Source organism: Lampris incognitus, chromosome 3, assembly GCF_029633865.1.
Source record: "Lampris incognitus isolate fLamInc1 chromosome 3, fLamInc1.hap2, whole genome shotgun sequence".
NCBI classification, from domain to species: domain Eukaryota; kingdom Metazoa; phylum Chordata; class Actinopteri; order Lampriformes; family Lampridae; genus Lampris; species Lampris incognitus.
Genome location: NC_079213.1, coordinates 48,779,310 through 48,799,908, shown reverse-complemented (window position 1 = coordinate 48,799,908; position 20,599 = coordinate 48,779,310).

Sequence of the window (20,599 nt, the reverse complement as noted above, 5' to 3'; positions counted from 1 at the left end):
AGTAGGGGTTTCACCAATGTGTTTTTTGGTGAGAAACCTTCTATTTCAAAGGTTCTGTGCGTTTTCAGACATGTTCAGTATGTATTTTTTGTGTTTCTGATGAAATCCCTCCTTTTAATGCATTTTCTCACTGAAAATGAGTCTCTCACCATGGGAAAATGGCTTTCTTGAAAAAGCATATTGTGGTCGAGAAATGGTGTTTTAAACAATAAAAACGACTCCCGGCCTTATTTAGTTCACATTTTTACTTTTGGTAACCTAGCCCGTATTCATAACGCACTAAACCTTTTTATCGCGTTAAACGCCTTTTCTCGACAACAAAAGCACAATTTCAGCAAAAACAAACAAAACAAGAAAAATGAATCTATTCAACAAGTCTGCAACACATCCTTAAGAGTTACATGATTTCACCCAATGTCAATGTGTAATTTCTCCAGTTCTGATCATTGTTTAGGTTGTTGGTAGCTTGGTCCAATGCCAAAACACAGTGAAATCTTTTTATCGCTTTAAACGCGTTTTCTCCTCGAGAGAAACATGATTTCACTAAAAACGTTATAGTTTAAACATGCCTGTTGTACATGTCTGCAAACACTCAGAGCCTTAAAGTAGGGTTTTCACCAATGTGTTTTTTGGTGAGAAACCTTCTATTTCAAAGGTTCTGTGCGTTTTCAGACATGTTCAGTATGTATTCTTTGTGTTTTCTGATGAAATCCCTCCTTTTAATGCATTTTCTCACAGAAAATGAGTCTCTCACCATGGGAAAATGGCTTTTTTGAAAACGCATATTCTGGTCGAGAAATGGTGTTTTAAACAATAAAACGACTCCCGGCCTTATTTAGTTCACATTTTTACTTTTGGTAACCTAGCCCGTATTCATAACGCACTAAACCTTTTTATCGCGTTAAACGACTTTTCTCGACAACAAAAGCACAATTTCATCAAAAACAAACAAAACAAGAAAAATGAATCTATTCAACAAGTCTGCAACACATCCTTAAGAGTTACATGATTTCACCCAATGTCAATGTGTAATTTCTCCAGTTCTGATCATTGTTTAGGTTGTTGGTAGCTTGGTCCAATGCCAAAACACAGTGAAATCTTTTTATGGCTTTAAACGCGTTTTCTCCTCGAGAGAAACATGATTTCACTAAAAACGTTATAGTTTAAACATGCCTGTTGTACATGTCTGCAAACACTCTCAGAGCCTTAAAGTAGGGTTTTCACCAATGTGTTTTTTGGTGAGAAACCTTCTATTTCAAGGTTCTGTGCGTTTTCAGACACGTACAATATGTATTTTTTGTGTTTCTGATGAAATCCCTCCTTTTAATGCATTTTCTCACAGAAAATTAGACTCTTGCCATGGCAAAATGGCTTTCTTGAAAAAGCATATTGTGGTCGAGAAATGGTGTTTTAAACAATAAAAACGACTCCCGGCCTTATTTAGTTCACATTTTTACTTTTGGTAACCTAGCCCGTATTCATAACGCACTAAACCTTTTTATCGCGTTAAACGACTTTTCTCGACAACAAAAGCACAATTTCATCAAAAACAAACAAAACAAGAAAAATGAATCTATTCAACAAGTCTGCAACACATCCTTAAGAGTTACATGATTTCACCCAATGTCAATGTGTAATTTCTCCAGTTCTGATCATTGTTTAGGTTGTTGGTAGCTTGGTCCAATGCCAAAACACAGTGAAATCTCTTTATGGCTTTAAACGCGTTTTCTCCTCGAGAGAAACATGATTTCACTAAAAACGTTATAGTTTAAACACGCCTGTTGTACATGTCTGCAAACACTCTCAGAGCCTTAAAGTAGGGTTTTCACCAATGTGTTTTCTGGTGAGAAACCTTCTATTTCAAGGTTCTGTGCGTTTTCAGACACGTACAATATGTATTTTTTGTGTTTCTGATGAAATCCCTCCTTTTAATGCATTTTCTCACAGAAAATGAGTCTCTTGCCATGGCAAAATGGCTATCTTGAAAAAGCATATTGTGGTCGAGAAATGGTGTTTTAAACAATAAAAACGACTCCCGGCCTTATTTAGTTCACATTTTTACTTTTGGTAACCTAGCCCGTATTCATAACGCACTAAACCTTTTTATCGCGTTAAACGCCTTTTCTCGACAAGAAAAGCACAATTTCATCAAAAACAAACAAAACAAGAAAAATGAATCTATTCAACAAGTCTGCAACACATCCTTAAGAGTTACATGATTTCACCCAATGTCAATGTGTAATTTCTCCAGTTCTGATCATTGTTTAGGTTGTTGGTAGCTTGGTCCAATGCCAAAACACAGTGAAATCTTTTTATGGCTTTAAACGCGTTTTCTCCTCGAGAGAAACATGATTTCACTAAAAACGTTATAGTTTAAACATGCCTGTTGTACATGTCTGCAAACACTCTCAGAGCCTTAAAGTAGGGTTTTCACCAATGTGTTTTTTGGTGAGAAACCTTCTATTTCAAGGTTCTGTGCGTTTTCAGACACGTACAATATGTATTTTTTGTGTTTCTGATGAAATCCCTCCTTTTAATGCATTTTCTCACAGAAAATTAGTCTCTTGCCATGGCAAAATGGCTTTCTTGAAAAAGCATATTGTGGTCAAGAAATGGTGTTTTAAACAATAAAAACGACTCCCGGCCTTATTTAGTTCACATTTTTACTTTTGGTAACCTAGCCCGTATTCATAACGCACTAAACCTTTTTATCGCGTTAAACGCCTTTTCTCGACAACAAAAGCACAATTTCATCAAAAACAAACAAAACAAGAAAAATGAATCTATTCAACAAGTCTGCAACACATCCTTAAGAGTTACATGATTTCACCCAATGTCAATGTGTAATTTCTCCAGTTCTGATCATTGTTTAGGTTGTTGGTAGCTTGGTCCAATGCCAAAACACAGTGAAATCTTTTTATGGCTTTAAACGCGTTTTCTCCTCGAGAGAAACATGATTTCACTAAAAACGTTATAGTTTAAACACGCCTGTTGTACATGTCTGCAAACACTCAGAGCCTTAAAGTAGGGTTTTCACCAATGTGTTTTTTGGTGAGAAACCTTCTATTTCAAAGGTTCTGTGCGTTTTCAGACATGTTCAGTATGTATTTTTTGTGTTTCTGATGAAATCCCTCCTTTTAATGCATTTTTTCACAGAAAATTAGTCTCTCACCATGGGAAAATGGCTTTCTTGAAAAAGCATATTGTGGTCGAGAAATGGTGTTTTAAACAATAAAAACGACTCCCGGCCTTATTTAGTTCACATTTTTACTTTTGGTAACCTAGCCCGTATTCATAACGCACTAAACCTTTTTATCGCGTTAAACGCCTTTTCTCGACAACAAAAGCACAATTTCATCAAAAACAAACAAAACAAGAAAAATGAATCTATTCAACAAGTCTGCAACACATCCTTAAGAGTTACATGATTTCACCCAATGTCAATGTGTAATTTCTCCAGTTCTGATCATTGTTTAGGTTGTTGGTAGCTTGGTCCAATGCCAAAACACAGTGAAATCTTTTTATGGCTTTAAACGCGTTTTCTCCTCGAGAGAAACATGTTTTCACTAAAAACGTTATAGTTTAAACATGCCTGTTGTACATGTCTGCAAACACTCAGAGCCTTAAAGTAGGGTTTTCACCAATGTGTTTTTTGGTGAGAAACCTTCTATTTCAAAGGTTCTGTGCGTTTTCAGACATGTTCAGTATGTATTTTTTGTGTTTCTGATGAAATCCCTCCTTTTAATTCATTTTCTCACAGAAAATGAGTCCCTCACCATGGGAAAATGGCTTTTTTGAAAACGCATATTCTGGTCGAGAAATGGTGTTTTAAACAATAAAAACGTCTCCCGGCCTTATTTAGTTCACATTTTAACTTTTGTTAACCTAGCCCGTATTCATAACGCACTAAACCTTTTTATCGCGTTAAACTCCTTTCTCGACAAGAAAAGCACAATTTCATCAAAAACAAACAAAACAAGAAAAAAGAATCTATTCAACAAGTCTGCAACACATCCTTAAGAGTTACATGATTTCACCCAATGTCAATGTGTAATTTCTCCAGTTCTGATCATTGTTTAGGTTGTTGGTAGCTTGGTCCAATGCCAAAACACAGTGAAATCTTTTTATGGCTTTAAACGCGTTTTCTCCTCGAGAGAAACATGATTTCACTAAAAACGTTATAGTTTAAACACACCTGTTGTACATGTCTGCAAACACTCTCAGAGCCTTAAAGTAGGGTTTTCACCAATGTGTTTTTTGGTGAGAAACCTTCTATTTCAAGGTTCTGTGTGTTTTCAGACACGTACAATATGTATTTTTTGTGTTTCTGATGAAATCCCTCCTTTTAATGCATTTTCTCACAGAAAATTAGTCTCTTGCCATGGCAAAATGGCTTTCTTGAAAAAGCATATTGTGGTCGAGAAATGGTGTTTTAAACAATAAAAACGACTCCCGGCCTTATTTAGTTCACATTTTTACTTTTGGTAACCTAGCCCGTATTCATAACGCACTAAACCTTTTTATCGCGTTAAACGACTTTTCTCGACAACAAAAGCACAATTTCATCAAAAACAAACAAAACAAGAAAAATGAATATATTCAACAAGTCTGCAACACATCCTTAAGAGTTACATGATTTCACCCAATGTCAATGTGTAATTTCTCCAGTTCTGATCATTGTTTAGGTTGTTGGTAGCTTGGTCCAATGCCAAAACACAGTGAAATCTCTTTATGGCTTTAAACGCGTTTTCTCCTCGAGAAAAACATGATTTCACTAAAAACGATATAGTTCAAACATGCCTGTTGTAACTGTCTGCAAACACTCAGAGCCTTAAAGTAGGGGTTTCACCAATGTGTTTTTTGGTGAGAAACCTTCTATTTCAAAGGTTCTGTGCGTTTTCAGACATGTTCAGTATGTATTTTTTGTGTTTCTGATGAAATCCCTCCTTTTAATGCATTTTCTCACTGAAAATGAGTCTCTCACCATGGGAAAATGGCTTTCTTGAAAAAGCATATTGTGGTCGAGAAATGGTGTTTTAAACAATAAAAACGACTCCCGGCCTTATTTAGTTCACATTTTTACTTTTGGTAACCTAGCCCGTATTCATAACGCACTAAACCTTTTTATCGCGTTAAACGCCTTTTCTCGACAACAAAAGCACAATTTCAGCAAAAACAAACAAAACAAGAAAAATGAATCTATTCAACAAGTCTGCAACACATCCTTAAGAGTTACATGATTTCACCCAATGTCAATGTGTAATTTCTCCAGTTCTGATCATTGTTTAGGTTGTTGGTAGCTTGGTCCAATGCCAAAACACAGTGAAATCTGTTTATGGCTTTAAACGCGTTTTCTCCTCGAGAGAAACATGATTTCACTAAAAACGTTATAGTTTAAACATGCCTGTTGTACATGTCTGCAAACACTCAGAGCCTTAAAGTAGGGTTTTCACCAATGTGTTTTTTGGTGAGAAACCTTCTATTTCAAAGGTTCTGTGCGTTTTCAGACATGTTCAGTATGTATTTTTTGTGTTTTCTGATGAAATCCCTCCTTTTAATGCATTTTCTCACAGAAAATGAGTCTCTCACCATGGGAAAATGGCTTTTTTGAAAACGCATATTCTGGTCGAGAAATGGTGTTTTAAACAATAAAACGACTCCCGGCCTTATTTAGTTCACATTTTTACTTTTGGTAACCTAGCCCGTATTCATAACGCACTAAACCTTTTTATCGCGTTAAACGACTTTTCTCGACAACAAAAGCACAATTTCATCAAAAACAAACAAAACAAGAAAAATGAATCTATTCAACAAGTCTGCAACACATCCTTAAGAGTTACATGATTTCAACCAATGTCAATGTGTAATTTCCCCAGTTCTGATCATTGTTTAGGTTGTTGGTAGCTTGGTCCAATGCCAAAACACAGTGAAATCTTTTTATGGCTTTAAACGCGTTTTCTCCTCGAGAGAAACATGATTTCACTAAAAACGATATAGTTCAAACATGCCTGTTGTAACTGTCTGCAAACACTCAGAGCCTTAAAGTAGGGTTTTCACCAATGTGTTTTTTGGTGAGAAACCTTCTATTTCAAGGTTCGGTGCGTTATCAGACACGTACAATATGTATTTTTTGTGTTTCTGATGAAATCCCTCCTTTTAATGCATTTTCTCACAGAAAATGAGTCTCTCGCCATGGGAAAATGGCCTTCTTGAGAAAGCATATTCTGGTCGAGAAATGGTGTTTTAAACAATAAAAACGACTCCCGGCCTTATTTAGTTCACATTTTTACTTTTGGTAACGTAGCCCGTATTCATAACGCACTAAACCTTTTTATCGCGTTAAACGCCTTTTCTCGACAAGAAAAGCACAATTTCATCAGAAACAAACAAAACAAGAAAAATGAATCTATTCAACAAGTCTGCAACACATCTTTAAGAGTTACATGATTTCACCCAATGTCAATGTGTAATTTCTCCAGTTCTGATCATTGTTTAGGTTGTTGGTAGCTTGGTCCAATGCCAAAATACAGCGAAATCTTTTTATGGCTTTAAACGCGTTTTCTCCTCGAGAGAAACATGATTTCACTAAAAACGTTATAGTTTAAACATGCCTGTTGTACATGTTTGCAAACACTCAGAGCCTTAAAGTACGGTTTTCATCAATGTGGTTTTTGGTGAAAAACCTTCTATTTCAAGGTTCTGTGCGTTTTCAGACACGTACAATATGTATTTTTTGTGTTTCTGATGAAATCCCTCCTTTTAATGCATTTTCTCACAGAAAATGAGTCTCTCGCCATGGGAAAATGGCTTTCTTGAGAAAGCATATTCTGGTCGAGAAATGGTGTTTTAAACAATAAAAACGACTCCCAGCCTAATTTAGTTCACATTTTTACTTTTGTTAACCTAGCCCGTATTCATAACGCACTAAACCTTTTTATCGCGTTAAACGCCTTTTCTCGACAACAAAAGCACAATTTCATCAGAAACAAACAAAACAAGAAAAATGAATCTATTCAACAAGTCTGCAACACATCCTTAAGAGTTACATGATTTCAACCAATGTCAATGTGTAATTTCCCCAGTTCTGATCATTGTTTAGGTTGTTGGTAGCTTGGTCCAATGCCAAAACACAGTGAAATCTCTTTATGGCTTTAAACGCGTTTTCTCCTCGAGAGAAACATGATTTCACTAAAAACGATATAGTTCAAACATGCCTGTTGTAACTGTCTGCAAACACTCAGAGCCTTAAAATAGGGTTTTCACCAATGTGTTTTTTGGTGAGAAACCTTCTATTTCAAGGTTCGGTGCGTTATCAGACACGTACAATATGTATTTTTTGTGTTTCTGATGAAATCCCTCCTTTTAATGCATTTTCTCACAGAAAATGAGTCTCTCGCCATGGTAAAATGGCCTTCTTGAGAAAGCATATTCTGGTCGAGAAAATGTGTTTTAAACAATAAAAACGACTCCCGGCCTTATTTAGTTCACATTTTTACTTTTGGTAACGTAGCCCGTATTCATAACGCACTAAACCTTTTTATCGCGTTAAACGCCTTTTCTCGACAAGAAAAGCACAATTTCATCAGAAACAAACAAAACAAGAAAAATGAATCTATTCAACAAGTCTGCAACACATCTTTAAGAGTTACATGATTTCACCCAATGTCAATGTGTAATTTCTCCAGTTCTGATCATTGTTTAGGTTGTTGGTAGCTTGGTCCAATGCCAAAATACAGCGAAATCTTTTTATGGCTTTAAACGCGTTTTCTCCTCGAGAGAAACATGATTTCACTAAAAACGTTATAGTTTAAACATGCCTGTTGTACATGTTTGCAAACACTCAGAGCCTTAAAGTACGGTTTTCATCAATGTGGTTTTTGGTGAAAAACCTTCTATTTCAAGGTTCTGTGCGTTTTCAGACACGTACAATATGTATTTTTTGTGTTTCTGATGAAATCCCTCCTTTTAATGCATTTTCTCACAGAAAATGAGTCTCTCGCCATGGGAAAATGGCTTTCTTGAGAAAGCATATTCTGGTCGAGAAATGGTGTTTTAAACAATAAAAACGACTCCCGGCCTTATTTAGTTCACATTTTTACTTTTGGTAACGTAGCCCGTATTCATAACGCACTAAACCTTTTTATCGCGTTAAACGCCTTTTCTCGACAACAAAAGCACAATTTCATCAGAAACAAACAAAACAAGAAAAATGAATCTATTCAACAAGTCTGCAACACATCCTTAAGAGTTACATGATTTCACCCAATGTCAATGTGTAATTTCTCCAGTTCTGATCATTGTTTAGGTTGTTGGTAGCTTGGTCCAATGCCAAAACAGAGTGAAATCTTTTTATGGCTTTAAACGCGTTTTCTCCTTGAGAGAAACATGATTTCACTGAAAACGTTATAGTTTAAACATGCCTGTTGTACATGATGCAAACACTCAGAGCCTTAAAGTACGGATTTCATCAATGTGGTTTTTGGTGAGAAACCTTCTATTTCAAGGTTCTGTGCGTTTTCAGACATGTACAATATGTATTTTTTGTGTTTCTGATGAAATCCCTCCTTTTAATGCATTTTCTCACAGAAAATGAGTCTCTCGCCATGGGAAAATGGCGTTCTTGAGAAAGCATATTCTGGTCGAGAAATGGTGTTTTAAACAATAAAAACGACTCCCGGCCTTATTTAGTTCACATTTTTACTTTTGTTAACCTAGCCCGTATTCATAACGCACTAAACCTTTTTATCGCGTTAAACGCCTTTTCTCGACAAGAAAAGCACAATTTCATCAGAAACAAACAAAACAAGAAAAATGAATCTATTCAACAAGTCTGCAACATATTCTTAAGAGTTACATGCTTTCACCCAATGTCAATGTGTAATTTCTCCAGTTCTGATCATTGTTTAGGTTGTTGGTAGCTTGGTCCAATGCCAAAACACAGTGAAATCTCTTTATGGCTTTAAACGCGTTTTCTCCTCGAGAGAAACATGATTTCACTAAAAACGTTATAGTTTAAACATGCCTGTTGTAACTGTCTGCAAACACTCAGAGCCTTAAAGTACGGTTTTCACCAATGTGTTTTTTGGTGAGAAACCTTCTATTTCAAGGTTCTGTGCGTTTTCAGACATGTACAATATGTATTTTTTGTGTTTCTGATGAAATCCCTCCTTTTAATGCTTTTTTTCACAGAAAATGAGTCTCTCGCCATGGGAAAATGGCGTTCTTGAGAAAGCATATTCTGGTCGAGAAATGGTGTTTTAAACAATAAAAACGACTTCCGGCCTTATTTAGTTCACATTTTTACTTTTGGTAACGTAGCCCGTATTCATAACGCACTAAACCTTTTTATCGCGTTAAACGCCTTTTCTCGACAACAAAAGCACAATTTCATCAGAAACAAACAAAACAAGAAAAATGAATCTATTCAACAAGTCTGCAACACATCCTTAAGAGTTATATGATTTCAACCAATGTCAATGTGTAATTTCCCCAGTTCTGATCATTGTTTAGGTTGTTGGTAGCTTGGTCCAATGCCAAAACACAGTGAAATCTCTTTATGGCTTTAAACGCGTTTTCTCCTCGAGAGAAACATGATTTCACTAAAAACGATATAGTTCAAACATGCCTGTTGTAACTGTCTGCAAACACTCAGAGCCTTAAAGTAGGGTTTTCACCAATGTGTTTTTTGGTGAGAAACCTTCTATTTCAAGGTTCGGTGCGTTATCAGACACGTACAATATGTATTTTTTGTGTTTCTGATGAAATCCCTCCTTTTAATGCATTTTCTCACAGAAAATGAGTCTCTCGCCATGGGAAAATGGCCTTCTTGAGAAAGCATATTCTGGTCGAGAAATGGTGTTTTAAACAATAAAAACGACTCCCGGCCTTATTTAGTTCACATTTTTACTTTTGGTAACGTAGCCCGTATTCATAACGCACTAAACCTTTTTATCGCGTTAAACGCCTTTTCTCGACAAGAAAAGCACAATTTCATCAGAAACAAACAAAACAAGAAAAATGAATCTATTCAACAAGTCTGCAACACATCTTTAAGAGTTACATGATTTCACCCAATGTCAATGTGTAATTTCTCCAGTTCTGATCATTGTTTAGGTTGTTGGTAGCTTGGTCCAATGCCAAAATACAGCGAAATCTTTTTATGGCTTTAAACGCGTTTTCTCCTCGAGAGAAACATGATTTCACTAAAAACGTTATAGTTTAAACATGCCTGTTGTACATGTTTGCAAACACTCAGAGCCTTAAAGTACGGTTTTGACCAATGTGTTTTTTGGTGAGAAACCTTCTATTTCAAGGTTCTGTGCGTTTTCAGACATGTACAATATGTATTTTTTGTGTTTCTGATGAAATCCCTCCTTTTAATGCTTTTTTTCACAGAAAATGAGTCTCTCGCCATGGGAAAATGGCGTTCTTGAGAAAGCATATTGTGGTCGAGAAATGGTGTTTTAAACAATAAAAACGACTCCCGGCCTTATTTAGTTCACATTTTTACTTTTGGTAACGTAGCCCGTATTCATAACGTACTAAACCTTTTTATCGCGTTAAACGCCTTTTCTCGACAAGAAAAGCACAATTTCATCAGAAACAAACAAAACAAGAAAAATGAATCTATTCAACAAGTCTGCAACACATCCTTAAGAGTTACATGATTTCAACCAATGTCAATGTGTAATTTCCCCAGTTCTGATCATTGTTTAGGTTGTTGGTAGCTTGGTCCAATGCCAAAACACAGTAAATCTGTTTATGGCTTTAAACGCGTTTTCTCCTCGAGAGAAACATGATTTCACTAAAAACGATATAGTTCAAACATGCCTGTTGTAACTGTCTTCAAACACTCAGAGCCTTAAAGTAGGGTTTTCACCAATGTGTTTTTTGGTGAGAAACCTTCTATTTCAAGGTTCGGTGCGTTATCAGACACGTACAATATGTATTTTTTGTGTTTCTGATGAAATCCCTCCTTTTAATGCATTTTCTCACAGAAAATGAGTCTCTCGCCATGGGAAAATGGCTTTCTTGAGAAAGCATATTCTGGTCGAGAAATGGTGTTTTAAACAATAAAAACGACTCCCAGCCTAATTTAGTTCACATTTTTACTTTTGTTAACCTAGCCCGTATTCATAACGCACTAAACCTTTTTATCGCGTTAAACGCCTTTTCTCGACAACAAAAGCACAATTTCATCAGAAACAAACAAAACAAGAAAAATGAATCTATTCAACAAGTCTGCAACACATCCTTAAGAGTTACATGATTTCAACCAATGTCAATGTGTAATTTCCCCAGTTCTGATCATTGTTTAGGTTGTTGGTAGCTTGGTCCAATGCCAAAACACAGTGAAATCTCTTTATGGCTTTAAACGCGTTTTCTCCTCGAGAGAAACATGATTTCACTAAAAACGATATAGTTCAAACATGCCTGTTGTAACTGTCTGCAAACACTCAGAGCCTTAAAGTAGGGTTTTCACCAATGTGTTTTTTGGTGAGAAACCTTCTATTTCAAGGTTCGGTGCGTTATCAGACACGTACAATATGTATTTTTTGTGTTTCTGATGAAATCCCTCCTTTTAATGCATTTTCTCACAGAAAATGAGTCTCTCGCCATGGGAAAATGGCCTTCTTGAGAAAGCATATTCTGGTCGAGAAATGGTGTTTTAAACAATAAAAACGACTCCCGGCCTTATTTAGTTCACATTTTTACTTTTGGTAACGTAGCCCGTATTCATAACGCACTAAACCTTTTTATCGCGTTAAACGCCTTTTCTCGACAAGAAAAGCACAATTTCATCAGAAACAAACAAAACAAGAAAAATGAATCTATTCAACAAGTCTGCAACACATCTTTAAGAGTTACATGATTTCACCCAATGTCAATGTGTAATTTCTCCAGTTCTGATCATTGTTTAGGTTGTTGGTAGCTTGGTCCAATGCCAAAATACAGCGAAATCTTTTTATGGCTTTAAACGCGTTTTCTCCTCGAGGGAAACATGATTTCACTAAAAACGTTATAGTTTAAACATGCCTGTTGTACATGTTTGCAAACACTCAGAGCCTTAAAGTACGGTTTTCATCAATGTGGTTTTTGGTGAAAAACCTTCTATTTCAAGGTTCTGTGCGTTTTCAGACACGTACAATATGTATTTTTTGTGTTTCTGATGAAATCCCTCCTTTTAATGCATTTTCTCACAGAAAATGAGTCTCTCGCCATGGGAAAATGGCTTTCTTGAGAAAGCATATTCTGGTCGAGAAATGGTGTTTTAAACAATAAAAACGACTCCCAGCCTAATTTAGTTCACATTTTTACTTTTGTTAACCTAGCCCGTATTCATAACGCACTAAACCTTTTTATCGCGTTAAACGCCTTTTCTCGACAACAAAAGCACAATTTCATCAGAAACAAACAAAACAAGAAAAATGAATCTATTCAACAAGTCTGCAACACATCCTTAAGAGTTACATGATTTCAACCAATGTCAATGTGTAATTTCCCCAGTTCTGATCATTGTTTAGGTTGTTGGTAGCTTGGTCCAATGCCAAAACACAGTGAAATCTCTTTATGGCTTTAAACGCGTTTTCTCCTCGAGAGAAACATGATTTCACTAAAAACGATATAGTTCAAACATGCCTGTTGTAACTGTCTGCAAACACTCAGAGCCTTAAAATAGGGTTTTCACCAATGTGTTTTTTGGTGAGAAACCTTCTATTTCAAGGTTCGGTGCGTTATCAGACACGTACAATATGTATTTTTTGTGTTTCTGATGAAATCCCTCCTTTTAATGCATTTTCTCACAGAAAATGAGTCTCTCGCCATGGGAAAATGGCCTTCTTGAGAAAGCATATTCTGGTCGAGAAATGGTGTTTTAAACAATAAAAACGACTCCCGGCCTTATTTAGTTCACATTTTTACTTTTGGTAACGTAGCCCGTATTCATAACGCACTAAACCTTTTTATCGCGTTAAACGCCTTTTCTCGACAACAAAAGCACAATTTCATCAGAAACAAACAAAACAAGAAAAATGAATCTATTCAACAAGTCTGCAACACATCCTTAAGAGTTACATGATTTCACCCAATGTCAATGTGTAATTTCTCCAGTTCTGATCATTGTTTAGGTTGTTGGTAGCTTGGTCCAATGCCAAAACAGAGTGAAATCTTTTTATGGCTTTAAACGCGTTTTCTCCTTGAGAGAAACATGATTTCACTGAAAACGTTATAGTTTAAACATGCCTGTTGTACATGATGCAAACACTCAGAGCCTTAAAGTACGGATTTCATCAATGTGGTTTTTGGTGAGAAACCTTCTATTTCAAGGTTCTGTGCGTTTTCAGACACGTACAATATGTATTTTTTGTGTTTCTGATGAAATCCCTCCTTTTAATGCATTTTCTCACAGAAAGTGAGTCTCTTGCCATGGGAAAATGGCTTTCTTGAAAAAGCATATTCTGGTCGAGAAATGGTGTTTTAAACAATAAAAACGACTCCCGGCCTTATTTAGTTCACATTTTAACTTTTGTTAACCTAGCCCGTATTCATAACGCACTAAACCTTTTTACCGCGTTAAACGCCTTTTCTCGACAACAAAAGCACAATTTCATCAAAAACAAACAAAACAAGAAAAATGAATCTATTCAACAAGTCTGCAACACATCCTTAAGAGTTACATGATTTCACCCAATGTCAATGTGTAATTTCTCCAGTTCTGATCATTGTTTAGGTTGTTGGCAGCTTGGTCCAATGCCAAAACACAGTGAAATCTTTTTATGGCTTTAAACGCGTTTTCTCCTCGAGAAAAACATGATTTCACTAAAAACGTTATAGTTTAAACATGCCTGTTGTACATGTCTGCAAACACTCAGAGCCTTAAAGTACGGCTTTCACCAATGTGATTTTTGGTGAGAAACCTTCTATTTCAAGGCTCTGTGCGTTTTCAGACATGTACAATATGTATTTTTTGTGTTTCTGATGAAATCCCTCCTTTTAATGCATTTTCTCACAGAAAATGAGTCTCTCGCCATGGGAAAATGGCGTTCTTGAGAAAGAATATTCTGGTCGAGAAATGGTGTTTTAAACAATAAAAACGACTCCCGGCCTTATTTAGTTCACATTTTTACTTTTGTTAACCTAGCCCGTATTCATAACGCACTAAACCTTTTTATCGCGTTAAACGCCTTTTCTCGACAAGAAAAGCACAATTTCATCAGAAACAAACAAAACAAGAAAAATGAATCTATTCAACAAGTCTGCAACATATTCTTAAGAGTTACATGCTTTCACCCAATGTCAATGTGTAATTTCTCCAGTTCTGATCATTGTTTAGGTTGTTGGTAGCTTGGTCCAATGCCAAAACACAGTGAAATCTCTTTATGGCTTTAAACGCGTTTTCTCCTCGAGAGAAACATGATTTCACTAAAAACGTTATAGTTTAAACATGCCTGTTGTAACTGTCTGCAAACACTCAGAGCCTTAAAGTACGGTTTTCACCAATGTGTTTTTTGGTGAGAAACCTTCTATTTCAAGGTTCTGTGCGTTTTCAGACATGTACAATATGTATTTTTTGTGTTTCTGATGAAATCCCTCCTTTTAATGCTTTTTTTCACAGAAAATGAGTCTCTCGCCATGGGAAAATGGCGTTCTTGAGAAAGCATATTCTGGTCGAGAAATGGTGTTTTAAACAATAAAAACGACTTCCGGCCTTATTTAGTTCACATTTTTACTTTTGGTAACGTAGCCCGTATTCATAACGCACTAAACCTTTTTATCGCGTTAAACGCCTTTTCTCGACAACAAAAGCACAATTTCATCAGAAACAAACAAAACAAGAAAAATGAATCTATTCAACAAGTCTGCAACACATCCTTAAGAGTTACATGATTTCAACCAATGTCAATGTGTAATTTCCCCAGTTCTGATCATTGTTTAGGTTGTTGGTAGCTTGGTCCAATGCCAAAACACAGTGAAATCTCTTTATGGCTTTAAACGCGTTTTCTCCTCGAGAGAAACATGATTTCACTAAAAACGATATAGTTCAAACATGCCTGTTGTAACTGTCTGCAAACACTCAGAGCCTTAAAGTAGGGTTTTCACCAATGTGTTTTTTGGTGAGAAACCTTCTATTTCAAGGTTCGGTGCGTTATCAGACACGTACAATATGTATTTTTTGTGTTTCTGATGAAATCCCTCCTTTTAATGCATTTTCTCACAGAAAATGAGTCTCTCGCCATGGGAAAATGGCCTTCTTGAGAAAGCATATTCTGGTCGAGAAATGGTGTTTTAAACAATAAAAACGACTCCCGGCCTTATTTAGTTCACATTTTTACTTTTGGTAACGTAGCCCGTATTCATAACGCACTAAACCTTTTTATCGCGTTAAACGCCTTTTCTCGACAAGAAAAGCACAATTTCATCAGAAACAAACAAAACAAGAAAAATGAATCTATTCAACAAGTCTGCAACACATCTTTAAGAGTTACATGATTTCACCCAATGTCAATGTGTAATTTCTCCAGTTCTGATCATTGTTTAGGTTGTTGGTAGCTTGGTCCAATGCCAAAATACAGCGAAATCTTTTTATGGCTTTAAACGCGTTTTCTCCTCGAGAGAAACATGATTTCACTAAATACGTTATAGTTTAAACATGCCTGTTGTACATGTTTGCAAACACTCAGAGCCTTAAAGTACGGTTTTCATCAATGTGGTTTTTGGTGAAAAACCTTCTATTTCAAGGTTCTGTGCGTTTTCAGACACGTACAATATGTATTTTTTGTGTTTCTGATGAAATCCCTCCTTTTAATGCATTTTCTCACAGAAAATGAGTCTCTCGCCATGGGAAAATGGCTTTCTTGAGAAAGCATATTCTGGTCGAGAAATGGTGTTTTAAACAATAAAAACGACTCCCGGCCTTATTTAGTTCACATTTTTACTTTTGGTAACGTAGCCCGTATTCATAACGCACTAAACCTTTTTATCGCGTTAAACGCCTTTTCTCGACAACAAAAGCACAATTTCATCAGAAACAAACAAAACAAGAAAAATGAATCTATTCAACAAGTCTGCAACACATCCTTAAGAGTTACATGATTTCACCCAATGTCAATGTGTAATTTCTCCAGTTCTGATCATTGTTTAGGTTGTTGGTAGCTTGGTCCAATGCCAAAACAGAGTGAAATCTTTTTATGGCTTTAAACGCGTTTTCTCCTTGAGAGAAACATGATTTCACTAAAAACGTTATAGTTTAAACATGCCTGTTGTACATGATGCAAACACTCAGAGCCTTAAAGTACGGATTTCATCAATGTGGTTTTTGGTGAGAAACCTTCTATTTCAAGGTTCTGTGCGTTTTCAGACACGTACAATATGTATTTTTTGTGTTTCTGATGAAATCCCTCCTTTTAATGCATTTTCTCACAGAAAGTGAGTCTCTTGCCATGGGAAAATGGCTTTCTTGAAAAAGCATATTCTGGTCGAGAAATGGTGTTTTAAACAATAAAAACGACTCCCGGCCTTATTTAGTTCACATTTTAACTTTTGTTAACCTAGCCCGTATTCATAACGCACTAAACCTTTTTACCGCGTTAAACGCCTTTTCTCGACAACAAAAGCACAATTTCATCAAAAACAAACAAAACAAGAAAAATGAATCTATTCAACAAGTCTGCAACACATCCTTAAGAGTTACATGATTTCACCCAATGTCAATGTGTAATTTCTCCAGTTCTGATCATTGTTTAGGTTGTTGGCAGCTTGGTCCAATGCCAAAACACAGTGAAATCTTTTTATGGCTTTAAACGCGTTTTCTCCTCGAGAAAAACATGATTTCACTAAAAACGTTATAGTTTAAACATGCCTGTTGTACATGTCTGCAAACACTCAGAGCCTTAAAGTACGGCTTTCACCAATGTGATTTTTGGTGAGAAACCTTCTATTTCAAGGTTCTGTGCGTTTTCAGACATGTACAATATGTATTTTTTGTGTTTCTGATGAAATCCCTCCTTTTAATGCATTTTCTCACAGAAAATGAGTCTCTCGCCATGGGAAAATGGCGTTCTTGAGAAAGCATATTCTGGTCGAGAAATGGTGTTTTAAACAATAAAAACGACTCCCGGCCTTATTTAGTTCACATTTTTACTTTTGTTAACCTAGCCCGTATTCATAACGCACTAAACCTTTTTATCGCGTTAAACGCCTTTTCTCGACAAGAAAAGCACAATTTCATCAGAAACAAACAAAACAAGAAAAATGAATCTATTCAACAAGTCTGCAACATATTCTTAAGAGTTACATGCTTTCACCCAATGTCAATGTGTAATTTCTCCAGTTCTGATCATTGTTTAGGTTGTTGGTAGCTTGGTCCAATGCCAAAACACAGTGAAATCTCTTTATGGCTTTAAACGCGTTTTCTCCTCGAGAGAAACATGATTTCACTAAAAACGTTATAGTTTAAACATGCCTGTTGTAACTGTCTGCAAACACTCAGAGCCTTAAAGTACGGTTTTCACCAATGTGTTTTTTGGTGAGAAACCTTCTATTTCAAGGTTCTGTGCGTTTTCAGACATGTACAATATGTATTTTTTGTGTTTCTGATGAAATCCCTCCTTTTAATGCTTTTTTTCACAGAAAATGAGTCTCTCGCCATGGGAAAATGGCGTTCTTGAGAAAGCATATTCTGGTCGAGAAATGGTGTTTTAAACAATAAAAACGACTCCCGGCCTTATTTAGTTCACATTTTTACTTTTGGTAACGTAGCCCGTATTCATAACGCACTAAACCTTTTTATCGCGTTAAACGCCTTTTCTCGACAACAAAAGCACAATTTCATCAGAAACAAACAAAACAAGAAAAATGAATCTATTCAACAAGTCTGCAACACATCCTTAAGAGTTACATGATTTCAACCAATGTCAATGTGTAATTTCCCCAGTTCTGATCATTGTTTAGGTTGTTGGTAGCTTGGTCCAATGCCAAAACACAGTAAATCTGTTTATGGCTTTAAACGCGTTTTCTCCTCGAGAGAAACATGATTTCACTAAAAACGATATAGTTCAAACATGCCTGTTGTAACTGTCTTCAAACACTCAGAGCCTTAAAGTAGGGTTTTCACCAATGTGTTTTTTGGTGAGAAACCTTCTATTTCAAGGTTCGGTGCGTTATCAGACACGTACAATATGTATTTTTTGTGTTTCTGATGAAATCCCTCCTTTTAATGCATTTTCTCACAGAAAATGAGTCTCTCGCCATGGGAAAATGGCTTTCTTGAGAAAGCATATTCTGGTCGAGAAATGGTGTTTTAAACAATAAAAACGACTCCCGGCCTTATTTAGTTCACATTTTTACTTTTGGTAACGTAGCCCGTATTCATAACGCACTAAACCTTTTTATCGCGTTAAACGCCTTTTCTCGACAACAAAAGCACAATTTCATCAGAAACAAACAAAACAAGAAAAATGAATCTATTCAACAAGTCTGCAACACATCTTTAAGAGTTACATGATTTCACCCAATGTCAATGTGTAATTTCTCCAGTTCTGATCATTGTTTAGGTTGTTGGTAGCTTGGTCCAATGCCAAAATACAGCGAAATCTTTTTATGGCTTTAAACGCGTTTTCTCCTCGAGAGAAACATGATTTCACTAAAAACGTTATAGTTTAAACATGCCTGTTGTACATGTTTGCAAACACTCAGAGCCTTAAAGTACGGTTTTCATCAATGTGGTTTTTGGTGAAAAACCTTCTATTTCAAGGTTCTGTGCGTTTTCAGACACGTACAATATGTATTTTTTGTGTTTCTGATGAAATCCCTCCTTTTAATGCATTTTCTCACAGAAAATGAGTCTCTCGCCATGGGAAAATGGCTTTCTTGAGAAAGCATATTCTGGTCGAGAAATGGTGTTTTAAACAATAAAAACGACTCCCGGCCTTATTTAGTTCACATTTTTACTTTTGGTAACGTAGCCCGTATTCATAACGTACTAAACCTTTTTATCGCGTTAAACGCCTTTTCTCGACAAGAAAAGCACAATTTCATCAGAAACAAACAAAACAAGAAAAATGAATCTATTCAACAAGTCTGCAACACATCCTTAAGAGTTACATGATTTCAACCAATGTCAATGTGTAATTTCCCCAGTTCTGATCATTGTTTAGGTTGTTGGTAGCTTGGTCCAATGCCAAAACACAGTGAAATCTCTTTATGGCTTTAAACGCGTTTTCTCCTCGAGAGAAACATGATTTCACTAAAAACGATATAGTTCAAACATGCCTGTTGTAACTGTCTGCAAACACTCAGAGCCTTAAAGTAGGGTTTTCACCAATGTGTTTTTTGGTGAGAAACCTTCTATTTCAAGGTTCGGTGCGTTATCAGACACGTACAATATGTATTTTTTGTGTTTCTGATGAAATCCCTCCTTTTAATGCATTTTCTCACAGAAAATGAGTCTCTCGCCATGGGAAAATGGCCTTCTTGAGAAAGCATATTCTGGTCGAGAAATGGTGTTTTAAACAATAAAAACGACTCCCGGCCTTATTTAGTTCACATTTTTACTTTTGGTAACGTAGCCCGTATTCATAACGCACTAAACCTTTTTATCGCGTTAAACGCCTTTTCTCGACAAGAAAAGCACAATTTCATCAGAAACAAACAAAACAAGAAAAATGAATCTATTCAACAAGTCTGCAACACATCTTTAAGAGTTACATGATTTCACCCAATGTCAATGTGTAATTTCTCCAGTTCTGATCATTGTTTAGGTTGTTGGTAGCTTGGTCCAATGCCAAAATACAGCGAAATCTTTTTATGGCTTTAAACGCGTTTTCTCCTCGAGAGAAACATGATTTCACTAAAAACGTTATAGTTTAAACATGCCTGTTGTACATGTTTGCAAACACTCAGAGCCTTAAAGTACGGTTTTGACCAATGTGTTTTTTGGTGAGAAACCTTCTATTTCAAGGTTCTGTGCGTTTTCAGACATGTACAATATGTATTTTTTGTGTTTCTGATGAAATCCCTCCTTTTAATGCTTTTTTTCACAGAAAATGAGTCTCTCGCCATGGGAAAATGGCGTTCTTGAGAAAGCATATTCTGGTCGAGAAATGGTGTTTTAAACAATAAAAACGACTCCCGGCCTTATTTAGTTCACATTTTTACTTTTGGTAACGTAGCCCGTATTCATAACGCACTAAACCTTTTTATCGCGTTAAACGCCTTTTCTCGACAACAAAAGCACAATTTCATCAGAAACAAACAAAACAAGAAAAATGAATCTATTCAACAAGTCTGCAACACATCCTTAAGAGTTACATGATTTCAACCAATGTCAATGTGTAATTTCCCCAGTTCTGATCATTGTTTAGGTTGTTGGTAGCTTGGTCCAATGCCAAAACACAGTAAATCTGTTTATGGCTTTAAACGCGTTTTCTCCTCGAGAGAAACATGATTTCACTAAAAACGATATAGTTCAAACATGCCTGTTGTAACTGACTTCAAACACTCAGAGCCTTGAAGTAGGGTTTTCACCAATGTGTTTTTTGGTGAGAAACCTTCTATTTCAAGGTTCGGTGCGTTATCAGACACGTACAATATGTATTTTTTG